Source organism: Arachis hypogaea, chromosome 20, assembly GCF_003086295.3.
Source record: "Arachis hypogaea cultivar Tifrunner chromosome 20, arahy.Tifrunner.gnm2.J5K5, whole genome shotgun sequence".
NCBI classification, from domain to species: Eukaryota; Viridiplantae; Streptophyta; class Magnoliopsida; order Fabales; family Fabaceae; genus Arachis; species Arachis hypogaea.
In genome coordinates this window covers 137,864,170-137,876,001 of record NC_092055.1, presented here as the reverse complement: position 1 = coordinate 137,876,001, position 11,832 = coordinate 137,864,170, and the positions used below count along the sequence as shown (strand labels likewise).

The 11,832-nt window shown below is 25.0% G+C and overlaps 1 long non-coding RNA gene and 1 pseudogene across 1 annotated transcript; both read left to right on the top strand.

Annotated features, from left to right (window-relative positions):
- The first annotated feature begins 1,559 nt into the window (after nt 1-1,559).
- On the top strand, nt 1,560-2,558 carry LOC112784510 (putative RING-H2 finger protein ATL71; annotated as a pseudogene).
- Nucleotides 2,559-8,648: 6,090 nt separating this feature from the next.
- LOC112786496 (uncharacterized) lies at nt 8,649-10,643 on the top strand. The gene is made up of 2 exons (XR_003816183.2): nt 8,649-8,759; nt 8,870-10,643. It is a non-coding gene; the product is annotated as an uncharacterized lncRNA (long non-coding RNA).
- Nucleotides 10,644-11,832: the final 1,189 nt, after the last annotated feature.

Here is an 11,832-nt window from a genome sequence, read left to right as displayed (position 1 = left end):
TGATTTCTGTACTGAGAACTCCCTTATTGATTCACTTATTAGTATCAACTACTATTTCTTAATTAAAATTACTTTGATAATAATTTATATGGTCTCATATAGATTATAGATGTATTGTCTAATCACTGAATTATAAAATTTATTCCTTTTTTCTCAAAAATATTTTTCAATAATAAATACTCGAATAATATCTATTCAAGAATATTAATTTACAATGAGTATCTAGTCATTGTCGAATTTGTAGATATTATATGCTCTATATATTATAAGCATAATCTAACTATATTGATTTATTTTATATTTTTATTAAAAATAATATATAATTATTTATTTTAGTACTTATAAATTTATTAAATATTAATATTTGTAACTTTTTCATTTAATTTATATTCGAATTTATTAAGCCCTTCTTAGAAGACATTTTTTTAAAGGCCGTGACAGTCTTCATGCACGTATTTGACTATTTGTATGTTGTGCATGCAATCTTGTACTGAATGAATTATCTTTCAAATTTAAGGAGGGCATTTGTTGTTAATAATACTCACTCACAGTAAACTCATCAAATTCAACCAGCTTATTACTTTTTAAGTTAGATACATATAAAGTTTAATAAATTGAGAATAGTGAATAATAATAAAGGCAAGAGGCAGAAGGAATGAATATATAGATGGAATAAGATGAATTTAAAGTGATTATTTACAAAAAAAAATGGTTAAAGTCATGCAAAATTTATAATTGTTAACATGTTTAAATAAATTTCTTACATATTAATATTATTTTAAATATTATTTATAGTTGAAAACAAAGAATTTACCATGTTTAGCTAAATTGTTTAACATATCATTATTAACATTTTAAATATTAATTTCACATAAAAAATATTTTAATCAGTTTTACGTGAGTATTATTCATGTAATTAGGCGGACAAATGGAAAAATAACATAAGAATTAAATGGGCTAATGATGCGGATTGAGCAGTTACTTATTCATAGTCACATGTTTTGTGTTGCTCTCTGTATTAATATATCTTCTCTCCATGCTTCTCGCGTGACCCTTCACACATGCATCCCATCCCTTATCCTTATTTTCCTTTTTAGTTTCAGTGATGACCCTTTTTTTCTATTGGGGATAACATCGTTGAACAAAAAAAAGTCAACTATCTCCATGCCATTTTGTTAAATCTCAACTTAATTATAATTTGACTTTAAATATTTTAATATTTAATTAAATTATAACATAAAAATGTTCAGTTATCAATATATTCACGTGAAATATAAAATATCTTATAAGTATCTACAGTAAAATACAGATGCATTTATCCTTATAAATGTTTAACATTGTGCTGACTCGGCGTTATATTATTTAACAAAGAAAAGTTTAGGGAGCTAGCAATTTTTTCAAATTCTGGCTAACCAGCAAAAAAAAAGTGAGTCATTGAATGAAATTTCACACCTCACACAATTAAAATCATTATTAATGACTATTTAATGGCTATAAATGTCAAAAGTTGCTGTCCCTAACACTCCTCGTTTAACAATAAATGATACAATATTCAACATAACATCTGAAACATAAAATATTTACATAACATTTTTGTAATTTTTTGTTTGGTTTTCTTCTTCTTAATGTATATAATATGCTAATGCTACAACATACAAGTGGCAAATATATAAAACCGCAATTGCTTCATCAATTTCATGGCTTTCTTCCACCATGACACCAATCATCAGTGGCTATCCCAATGGATCCCAATGGCTTTCTTCCACCATGTCCAATCAAGAAATGAGCAACACAACAAGTGGGGGGTACATTGGGTCCAGCAACATCACCGGCTATGGGCTATGGCTATGGCATAGGAGTCTCCATTGGGATCCTCTTTTTTATCACCACCATCACCCTAACCTATTACTTCTGCACCAGACACCATCAGCAACACTCCCTCCTGCAGCTCCTAATAGGAGACAGAATGTGCTTGAAGTTAGAATAGATGAAGAATCACTTGTGAGTTATCCAAAGTTGTTGTACTCTGAAGCAAAAAAACTGAAGAAGAATGATTCAACTTGTGCACGCTGTTCTATATGCCTTGCAGATTACAAGGGTAGTGATATGCTTAGGGTGTTACCTGACTGTGGCCACCAATTCCATATCAAGTGCATATATCCATGGCTGAGGCTTCACCCTGCTTGTCCACTCTGCAGAACCTCTCCCATTCCGACGCCTCTTTCAACTCCCTTGCCTCAGGTAGGGCGGATGGCAAATTTTTCCGGCGAGATGAATATCCAGAGAGATTTATCCGCGGTGGAGCAGACTTCGAGAGCATTTTTTTCCGCGGCCCGTGGGTGGGGGAGAGGGGTACGGATGACCGGATAAACGGGACGGAGACGGAATAAAAATACATGTCCTATGATATCCATTTAATATTAGTAAATATAAAATTACAAAAATAATCTCGTATATATATTATGTTAAGAGGAGTATTAAGATACAGCAGATTTTGTGATTTGTAATTATTATTATTATTATTTTTAATGGTATAAAATTATATCTAATGATATAAACTTATTCACTCTTCTTTAATTGATAAAGAGTAAAGTATTGGCCAAATTTTAACAAAAATATTAACCCTTACACGATCTTCTTTCTCACTCACAATTTCATCACTTCCTTCGGTCCTTTTCCGTAGTAATTCATTTGTCATATATATAACCGTAGTAATTCATTTGTCATATATATATATAGGTGAAGTCTCTGGTGGCCAAAATACTAATGGCTAAAGATGGCTAAGAGTTGACTTTTAAATAAAATAGTGACACTTGGTGGGTTTGGTTTTATAACTTTTTAATATTCTAAAAGATTAAGTGAGTGTACAATAATTACTAAAAAGTTACCTTGTGGATAGAATTGTCATTTGAGATTATCTCATGTGTTGTTGGATCTTAGACAAAAATATTATTGGGCCATTATACAAAATAAAATCAAAATTCCTCAAATATAAGGTCCAATAATTTTTTTGGTTAGATTGTAAAATAAAGTTTATTTCTTTAATAATTTGTTCCTTAATTTATTTGTATTTCTCTAAAAAAAGATAACCGTAAAAAATATTATGATACCCTAAAAATTTTATTAAGAGAACAAAATTAGTATTTTTTTTACGAGATATATTTGTAAGTTTTATTTTTTATATTTGTTTAAAAAATTGTTGGATTGTGAGAGTGTTCGTTTTTTTTTTAATAATGATACAAAAAAATAATAATGAATTAATATAAATATATAAACATTTGTAAAATTAAGTATATTAATAAAATTTTAATAACTTAATTAACATATCAAAAAATTTAATAATTAAAAAGTATCTTCTTGCTATTTTAATATGTTGACAATATTGTTTATAATATATTTAATAATAGTGTCTTCGTAAATATTTTGTGTCATTATATTTTATTGGTTATCTTTTGTATAATATAAAAAAAAGTACATGTCAATATATAATTGTGTAAGAGAAATAAAAAAACATAAATTTAAAAAAGACTAAAATTCAAACTAAACAATCACAATTTTTTTTTTAAATTTAGGTTCAAATAATGAAATCTTTTTCTCTTTATAAATTAATTATTTAATAAATTTTTGTGATTTGATTGCATAATTGATTCTGTATAAAATTTACAGTAATTTTTTTTTAATGAAATTAACCATTCCATGCAAGACTAAAACTTCACTAAATAAAGAGTTATGCTATATATACATTAAAATTAGTCACTAAAGTCAGCCACCAATATAAAATATATATTAAAATATAAATACACATGTATTATATCTATTATATACTATTAATTTTACAACCAAAATGTGTCACATGTCAATTTCTTATTGCAATTAAAATAAAATTTTTCTTTCCAAAATTAATGAATTCTTCCCTCATCTCTCACCCTTTCTCTATCTCTCTCACTCTATCTCTCTTATATATCATTATTAATTATTAATTATAAATTTGACAATCAAAATATACAACATGACATTCTCTAATTACATTCAAATAAAATTAAAATTTTAAAATTGAATATAGTTATATTATATATTGTATTTATATATTACTAACTAATTTAATAACTAAAATGTGTCATATGACACTCTCTTATTAAAATTTAGAAAAAATATTTTCTTCCAAAATTACTAAACCTTCTTTTTACATTCTCTTATCTATCTCTCTTTTTTTCTATTTCTCTCTATCATTCGCATTCTATATATAATTTATATTTTATATTAGTAATTTGACAAATCAAAATATGCCGCCCAATATTCTTTTATTGTAATCAAATAAAATTTTTCTTTAGCTTCCAAAATTAACAATAAGTTTTTTAGTATTTCATATGAAAGAGTTTAACTTTTTAATAATAATTAATTTTAACATTCCTTATCTAAAATTTGAAAGAATTTATAACTTGTATACTCTTAAATTTAATTAGGTGTTAAGTTTGTTATACAAATAAAAATAATTAATTTTATACTTGTTATTTAAAAATAATATTTGTTACTCTATATATATAAATATAATTAGATATTAGCATAAAAAAATTTATATCAATTCTAACTTTTAATCACAGTATTAGTATTTTTTTTAAATTATATACAATAAATATTTGAAAAAAAAATGAAAACATAAATTAGAAAGATAATAAGTAGAAAAAATTTAAAGCTAAATAAAAAATATGTATATAATAAAAATTTTTATTTAAATTATATTATGTTGTTAATTTTATTTTTGGTAGAACAAAATGGTAGAGAAAGATAGACAATGAGAAAAAAGAGAGAGAAAGATAAAAAAGAAGAATGGGAATAGGAGTTTGTTAATTTTGGAAGTTAAAAAAGTTTTTATTTTAATTATAATAAAAGAATATTTGGTGGCACATTTTTTATTTGTCAAATTTCTAATATAAAATATAAATTATATATATAGTGCGAATGATAGAGAGAAATAGATAGAGAGAAATAGAAAAAAAAAAGAGGTAGATAAGAGAATGTAAGAAGGAGATTTAGTAATTTTGGAAGAAAATATTTTCTTTAAATTTTAATAAAAGAGTGTCATGTGATACTTTTTAGTTATTAAATTAGTTAGTAATATATAAATATAATATATAATATAGCTATATTCAATTTCAAAATTTTAATTTTGTTTGAATGTAATTAGAGAATGTCATGTTGTATATTTTGATTGTCAAATTTATAATTAGTAATTGATAATGATATATAAGAGAGATAGAGTGAGTGAAGGAATGAGAGAGATAAAGAAAGGGAGAGAGAGAGGAAGAGAAAACTCTTTAATTTTCGAGAAAAAAATTTGATTTTAATTGCAATGAAAAAGTAACATGTGGCATATTTTAGTTGTAAAATCAGTAGTATATAATAGATAATAAATATATATTTATATTCTAACATATTATACTGGTAACTGACTTTAATGTTTATAATGTGTATTTTACAAATATTAATATATTTATATTAATTCATTATTATTTTTTTGTATAATTATTAAAAAAAACCGAACACTCTACAATCCAACAATTTTTTAAACAAATATAAAAAATAAATCTTACAAATATATCTCGTAAAAAAATATTAATTTTGTTCCCTTAATAAAATTTTTAGGGCATTATAATATTTTTTACGGTTATTTTTTAGAGAAATGCAAACAAACTAAGGAATAAATTATTGAAGAAATAAACTTTATTTTATAATTGTGCCAAAAAAATTATTAGACCTCATGCTTGTGCAGTTTTGATTTTATTTTGTATAATGGCCAATAATATTTTTGTTCAAGATCCAACAACACATAAAGTAACCTTAAATGACAATTCTATCCACATGATAACTTCTAGTAATTATTGCACACTCTTAACCACCCTTCAGACTATTGAAAAGTTGTGAAATCAAATCTACCAGGTGTCATTATTTTATTTGAAGGTCAACTCTTAGCCATTTTTAGCCATTAATATTCTAGCCACCAGAGACTTCACCATATTCTAGCCACCAGAGACTTCACCATATTCTAGAGGTAAAAATTCAGGTGCAGTCAACTTTCTTAAAATTCAAATTAAATTTTTATTTAACGACCATCAATTATTAAACTTTACGTAAAGTTAAATGCACCTAAATTTTTACAGTATATAAAAGCATTTGTGCTCGCAGAATTATTCAATAAGATTCTGATTTTTATCCACTTCTATATATTTGTTTATAGTGTCCAATTTTAATATACAAATTAATTAGTATTATTATTGAGTTTGAAAATCTTTATTATTATAACCAATTTTAGATCTTGTAATAAGAGTTTAATTTTAATTTATAATATAAAATATTTTATATAATTATTCAATTACATTTTTTTTATGATCATTTATATTGTTAATATAATATTATGTAATTGAATATACGCATAAAATTATTTTATACTAATAATATATCAAAATTACATTCTCTAAAATAATATACCAATAATACTAATAACTATAAATTTCTTGCTATAATAATAATAATACCAATTTCAGGTCTAGTTTTCATGTTGCTGAAGGCAAGAACATATGACAATTACTTAAATTGATCAAATATAATAAGGGGTGCTGATTTTTTCTTGATGATCGAGTACATAGCTAGATATAAATAAATAAATAAATATATTTGTTTTGCCATGACGTATCAGTTTATAATAAATAATAATGTAGTCAACCATGGCCTTTCAGAGCTTAGATTAGTCATACATATATAGAATTCAACAAAAAGAAATTGCAAATGCTAAAAATATATCTATGGCAAGATCCCATTTCTTCACCAAGTGGCAATCTTACAATGAACAGAAATTATTTTTAATATGAAAAGAGAGATTGTGTTTTGGTTGAATATTGATATTTGAAGTATATTACAGTAGTATGGAAATCATTCAACACGCCCCCCACGTGTTGGCTAAGAAGCTGTCACGTGTCCAACACGCCCCCACGTGTTGGCCAGAATGCTGCTACGTGTCCACCACGCCCCCCACGTGTTGGCTTCTCACCCAAAAAATCCACCCATCTCTAATTACACCAAATACTCCCATTTTCAACAAAAACACCAATATTTTTTCCATACCAAAAAAAATTAGCCTACAATGAAAGCCAATAAAAAATAAAAAATTTGAAAGTAACTGAAATGTGACTGTGTCTATCAATATTGAAAGTTTAAAAGTTTAAAACAACCAATTAAAAGACATGCATACCCAAATTAACTTGACCTTGAATTGAACTAATAATAAATTAACAGAAATATTTGATAAAAAAAATTAAAAATAGTCAAAATTTATTTTATTTAATATTTATTAATTATTATAATAATTAATAAATAATAAATAAAAATAAATTTTAATTTTTTTTATCTCTTAAATATTATCATAAATTAACAAGACTACAATTTAAAATTTTTTGAATAGTTTATGATAATAATATTTATTTATTTTTATTAAATTATTAAATTTGATTTTACAATAATTTTTTACTCAACTTTTGGTACATAATAATTTATTTAAAAATTTTATATTAGATATCTATTAAAATAATCAATTCTCAATTTAAATGAGAATAGTGTTCTTTCTTAAAAATCAACTTAAAAAAGTATTATTTATCTTCTTTTAAAATTAGTTTTAATTATTTTCATAGCAATTGTATTAATTGAAAAAACTTTTTTAACTATAAATATTAGTAAGAATTAATTTTTAATTGTATGAAAAGTAAATTTTTAAATAATTATTTAATAATATATTTATAAAAAGAAAAATATTTCGATTGTATTATTAAAAAAAAATTACTCAATTTTTTAAAATATAAAACCTAAACAATAAAATTTTAAATTATATGTTATTGTTTAAATTACTATTTTAGTATTTTAATTTGTAAATTAGATATTTTAAAAATTAACATATTTTACAATAACAAAATATAATTATAATAATTATGGTATATGTTCGTAAAAAAAATTACTTGTATAAAATATATATTAAAATATAAAATATAAATTAAAAATAAATTAAATAATATATATATATATAAATACATAATAATTAATAAACAATTTAATAATTAATTTTTATATACACATAATAATTTTATTATAAAAATTATTATTATATTATATATATTTTACCACTGTTGTCAAAATATTTTAGATTTGTCACTGTCTCACTGACTATGAATACATGCATTAGCCAAAAGGTAAGTGACACAATTAGAAAAGGTCAATACTGTAGCATATTCCACATATTACTAATTAGCGGTAAACTTTTATTTATTTTGGAGAAATTATTAAAAAAAATGGTTATGTTACACCACGGCAACAGTGCCATAGTAGCTAGAATCTCGATTTAACTCTTAAAATCTTTCGATATTACGATTTTAAATGAGTTTATCGATTTTACGAAATTTATACTAAGTCTGACGATTTTACGATTTAAATCTTGTTAAGATTTTACGTTTTACGTTTTTTATTTACTTTTTCGATTTCCCGTAAAATCTCGATTTTCTCTACCTTACAGTGCCACTCCCACCTAACGTTCTTCATCAATCTACCATTCAATCAACCCTTCTTTTCTATAACATATATCAAACAATAACTTTGAACTAATATATGTTTTATTGTGTTACTCTCTGTTGCATTGCAGAAGAATTGATGGAGATGGAGAGCATAAGATTCAAGCTCATCTTGCTCTTTTCTGAATGGCACCATTTCTGCAACCACAGGTATACATGCCTTTCTAAATTGTGTTACTTTTATCTGTATTCACTTTTTTCTCAGCACAGAGAGCCAAGTGTTTTTGGTTTTTGATATTTTGCATTCCATGATGAGTCAGCGGAAGCAATATATGGTGGAGAAATGGTGATTGATGTCTCATATTTTGGAAGGTACATACACAGTGAGACTACGGGTGGCAATGGTCGAGTTTTTGTCCTATTCAATTTCATCTCATCCTATAATAATTAGCATAATCTGTTCTACTCTGATTCGTAACTAGTAAAAAGTTGAATCCTAATCTATTCTGTTCTTATTTACTTTTATAATTATTAAAATTCAACAAATAAAATTAAATTTTAAATTTTGTATAACCATCACATGTATAATATAAATTAAAATAAAAACTTAAAAATATACACTATTAATAATTATTTGACTAATTATTTTATATATTATATATATATATTAAAATTATATATTATATATATATAGCAAGTCAGATATCACCTAAATTCGTCCTCGCTCTCGCCCAAGACCCCGCATTGAGATTGATAATTACCCCCTTGGTAAATAGAGACAGGGTAGATATTTGAGAATTCGGATAGTGTCATTCCTAAGTAAGACCCATGAACTTTGTGCGGAGACATCTTGTCCTGTTTCAATTGGTGATTTTAATGTTGTTTATACTCAAGTTCTACCTGGTTTCACACCTCCGGTAAGCTATTACAATCATTCTCAATGCCTAAGAATTTTAGATGAACTCTACGGTTAACTTTGTTTCCCAGAAAAGAAAAATGTTGAGTATATATATATATATATATATATAGGAATCTAATAGTTAGCAGTAAGTGTATTTAATTTTTTTTCATTTTGTTTTCATCAAGCAAGTGTTTTCAATTTTCTTTTTTTATTTATTTTTATATAAATCTTAACATCTGACGAAGTCCTGAGTCATATTATTATAACTGTATTTTTCAGCATTAAAAAATTGTTCTACAATGATAATAACACTAGGCTTCTAATCTTAAATGAAACTTGCTATAATTTAGCTGAAAGAGATTTAGATTTTAGATTTATAATAGCCAAAGGGCATGTTGCAGTTATTAGCTAGCGTGTTATTTTGATTTGGTTTGTAGGGTTCATATTCATTGAAGATGAAGATGTTTGATGGAAGCAAGAATGAAGTGACGTACTTGCATTGAATTTGGTTTCTATATTGGGTTTGTTACTTTGTTTCCACCTACCATTGCTGATATATAGCTGAGTGAACTTTGGTACATGTCATGAAATCTATTATGATCAGTTCCACATAAATTAAACTGCAGAAGACCCCTTAATATTTATTCCTTGTATGATTAGCTTGCAGATACAAATAATTACTAAGGTAGCGTTTGGTGGAGAGACAGAGACGGAAAGACTGAGACTGAGAGACAGAGACTAAGAGTCAGGGATTGAAATAAATTTCAGTATTCTGTTTGGTGCAAAATGGGAGACAGGAATTGAAACAAGAATGAAACTCTAATTTAATTTGCACAAAGGGTAAAATTGGAATTAATTAATTGAAATGAAAGTATTTTAGGTATAAAATGTTATTAAAGTTTCAGTCTCCATCTCTAAAAATTTCAGTCCCCTGTGTCCCTACTTTTTAGAGGTACTGAAATACTGAAATTTTAGAGACAGAGACAGAAATTTTAGTACCAGTCTCTGAACTGACAAACACGATACTGAGTTTCAGTCTTTCAGACTCTGTCTCAGTACCTCAAAACAAACGCTACCTAATATATTTCTATTGCTTAAATTAAACTTGGTGTTTCATTCATATAGATATATATCATATGGTAGAAGATTGTATAGACACAGTTATACATACATGTAAAAAATCTCTTTGAACATATATAGCATTATTTAATTTCCTTCTTATTTTTCAGAACTATATGTACTATAAAAGCTAAGGTTACATCCATTATGAAGCATTTAAGCTTATCATCAAATTCTAAAGATAAAAAGTGGTCTGAGATGTCTTAATAACATAAAAGTTTGATGGTGAGTATGAAGGTGAGCTGTAACTGGTTCATGTAGCATAGTCCAGAAAGTTGTAGCTAGCAATGTATAAAGATGAACAAGGACGTAAGAGTTGTATGGGAATCACAAACAATGCACCCTTGGGAATGGACATGTATATAATTGGTCCCAATCATATAATGCTTTTACTTAGTATTTTTTTTTTCTCTTTCTTTATTTGCTTTCTACAATCCTGTTGGCTTCTTCCACAGTCTTTCACTTTATGTGTTTTGCGCGATAACTGCATTTGATTGCGGATTTTTTTAGGATTAAAAAATATGTATGTAGTCACTTTGCATTGCAAGAAAAAAGATCACTAATAGTAATAGCAATCTCACTAGGTAATCGATAAAGGTTTAGCCATCAATAAGTTAACAAATATTTTTAAATTAAATTTTATATTAATTAATTATCATTAATTAATAATTATTTAAATTTTACTTTTTAAAATATAAAATTAATAATTATTTAATAATTATTTAAAATTAACTTATTAAAAATTGTTTACCTATACTTTCTCTTTCCTAATAATAGTACATCAACTCTTTTAAATGGATAAAATTGCAAGAACGAATGAATGATACAAGGAAAAACATCTAAATTCATCCTCAATAATAAAATATCAGATTTGATAGTTTAGTTTTTAATAATTTTTTATTCTCAAAAAATTCTTAAAAATTATTTCTATTGAATATATTGTTCTATTTGTTATTTTAAATGGAATCAATTGTCTTGTAATAAAATTTGTTAGGAACTTATTTGTATAATATGCATATTAAAAAAATTTGTTTAAAAGCAACGAAAAGGCAATTTTTTTTAATAAAAATAATTTTTTAGGATTTTTAAAGAATAAAAATTTGTTAGAGATCAAAATATTCGATTTAAAATTCTCTAGAGATCAATTTAAGTGTTAAATTAAAAAAAAAATAAATGATGCTTGATATATAATAATACACGAAAATATTTGGTAACTAAAGAAAATCAGCCAAAAATAGCCATAATTTACCTTATTTAGCATTC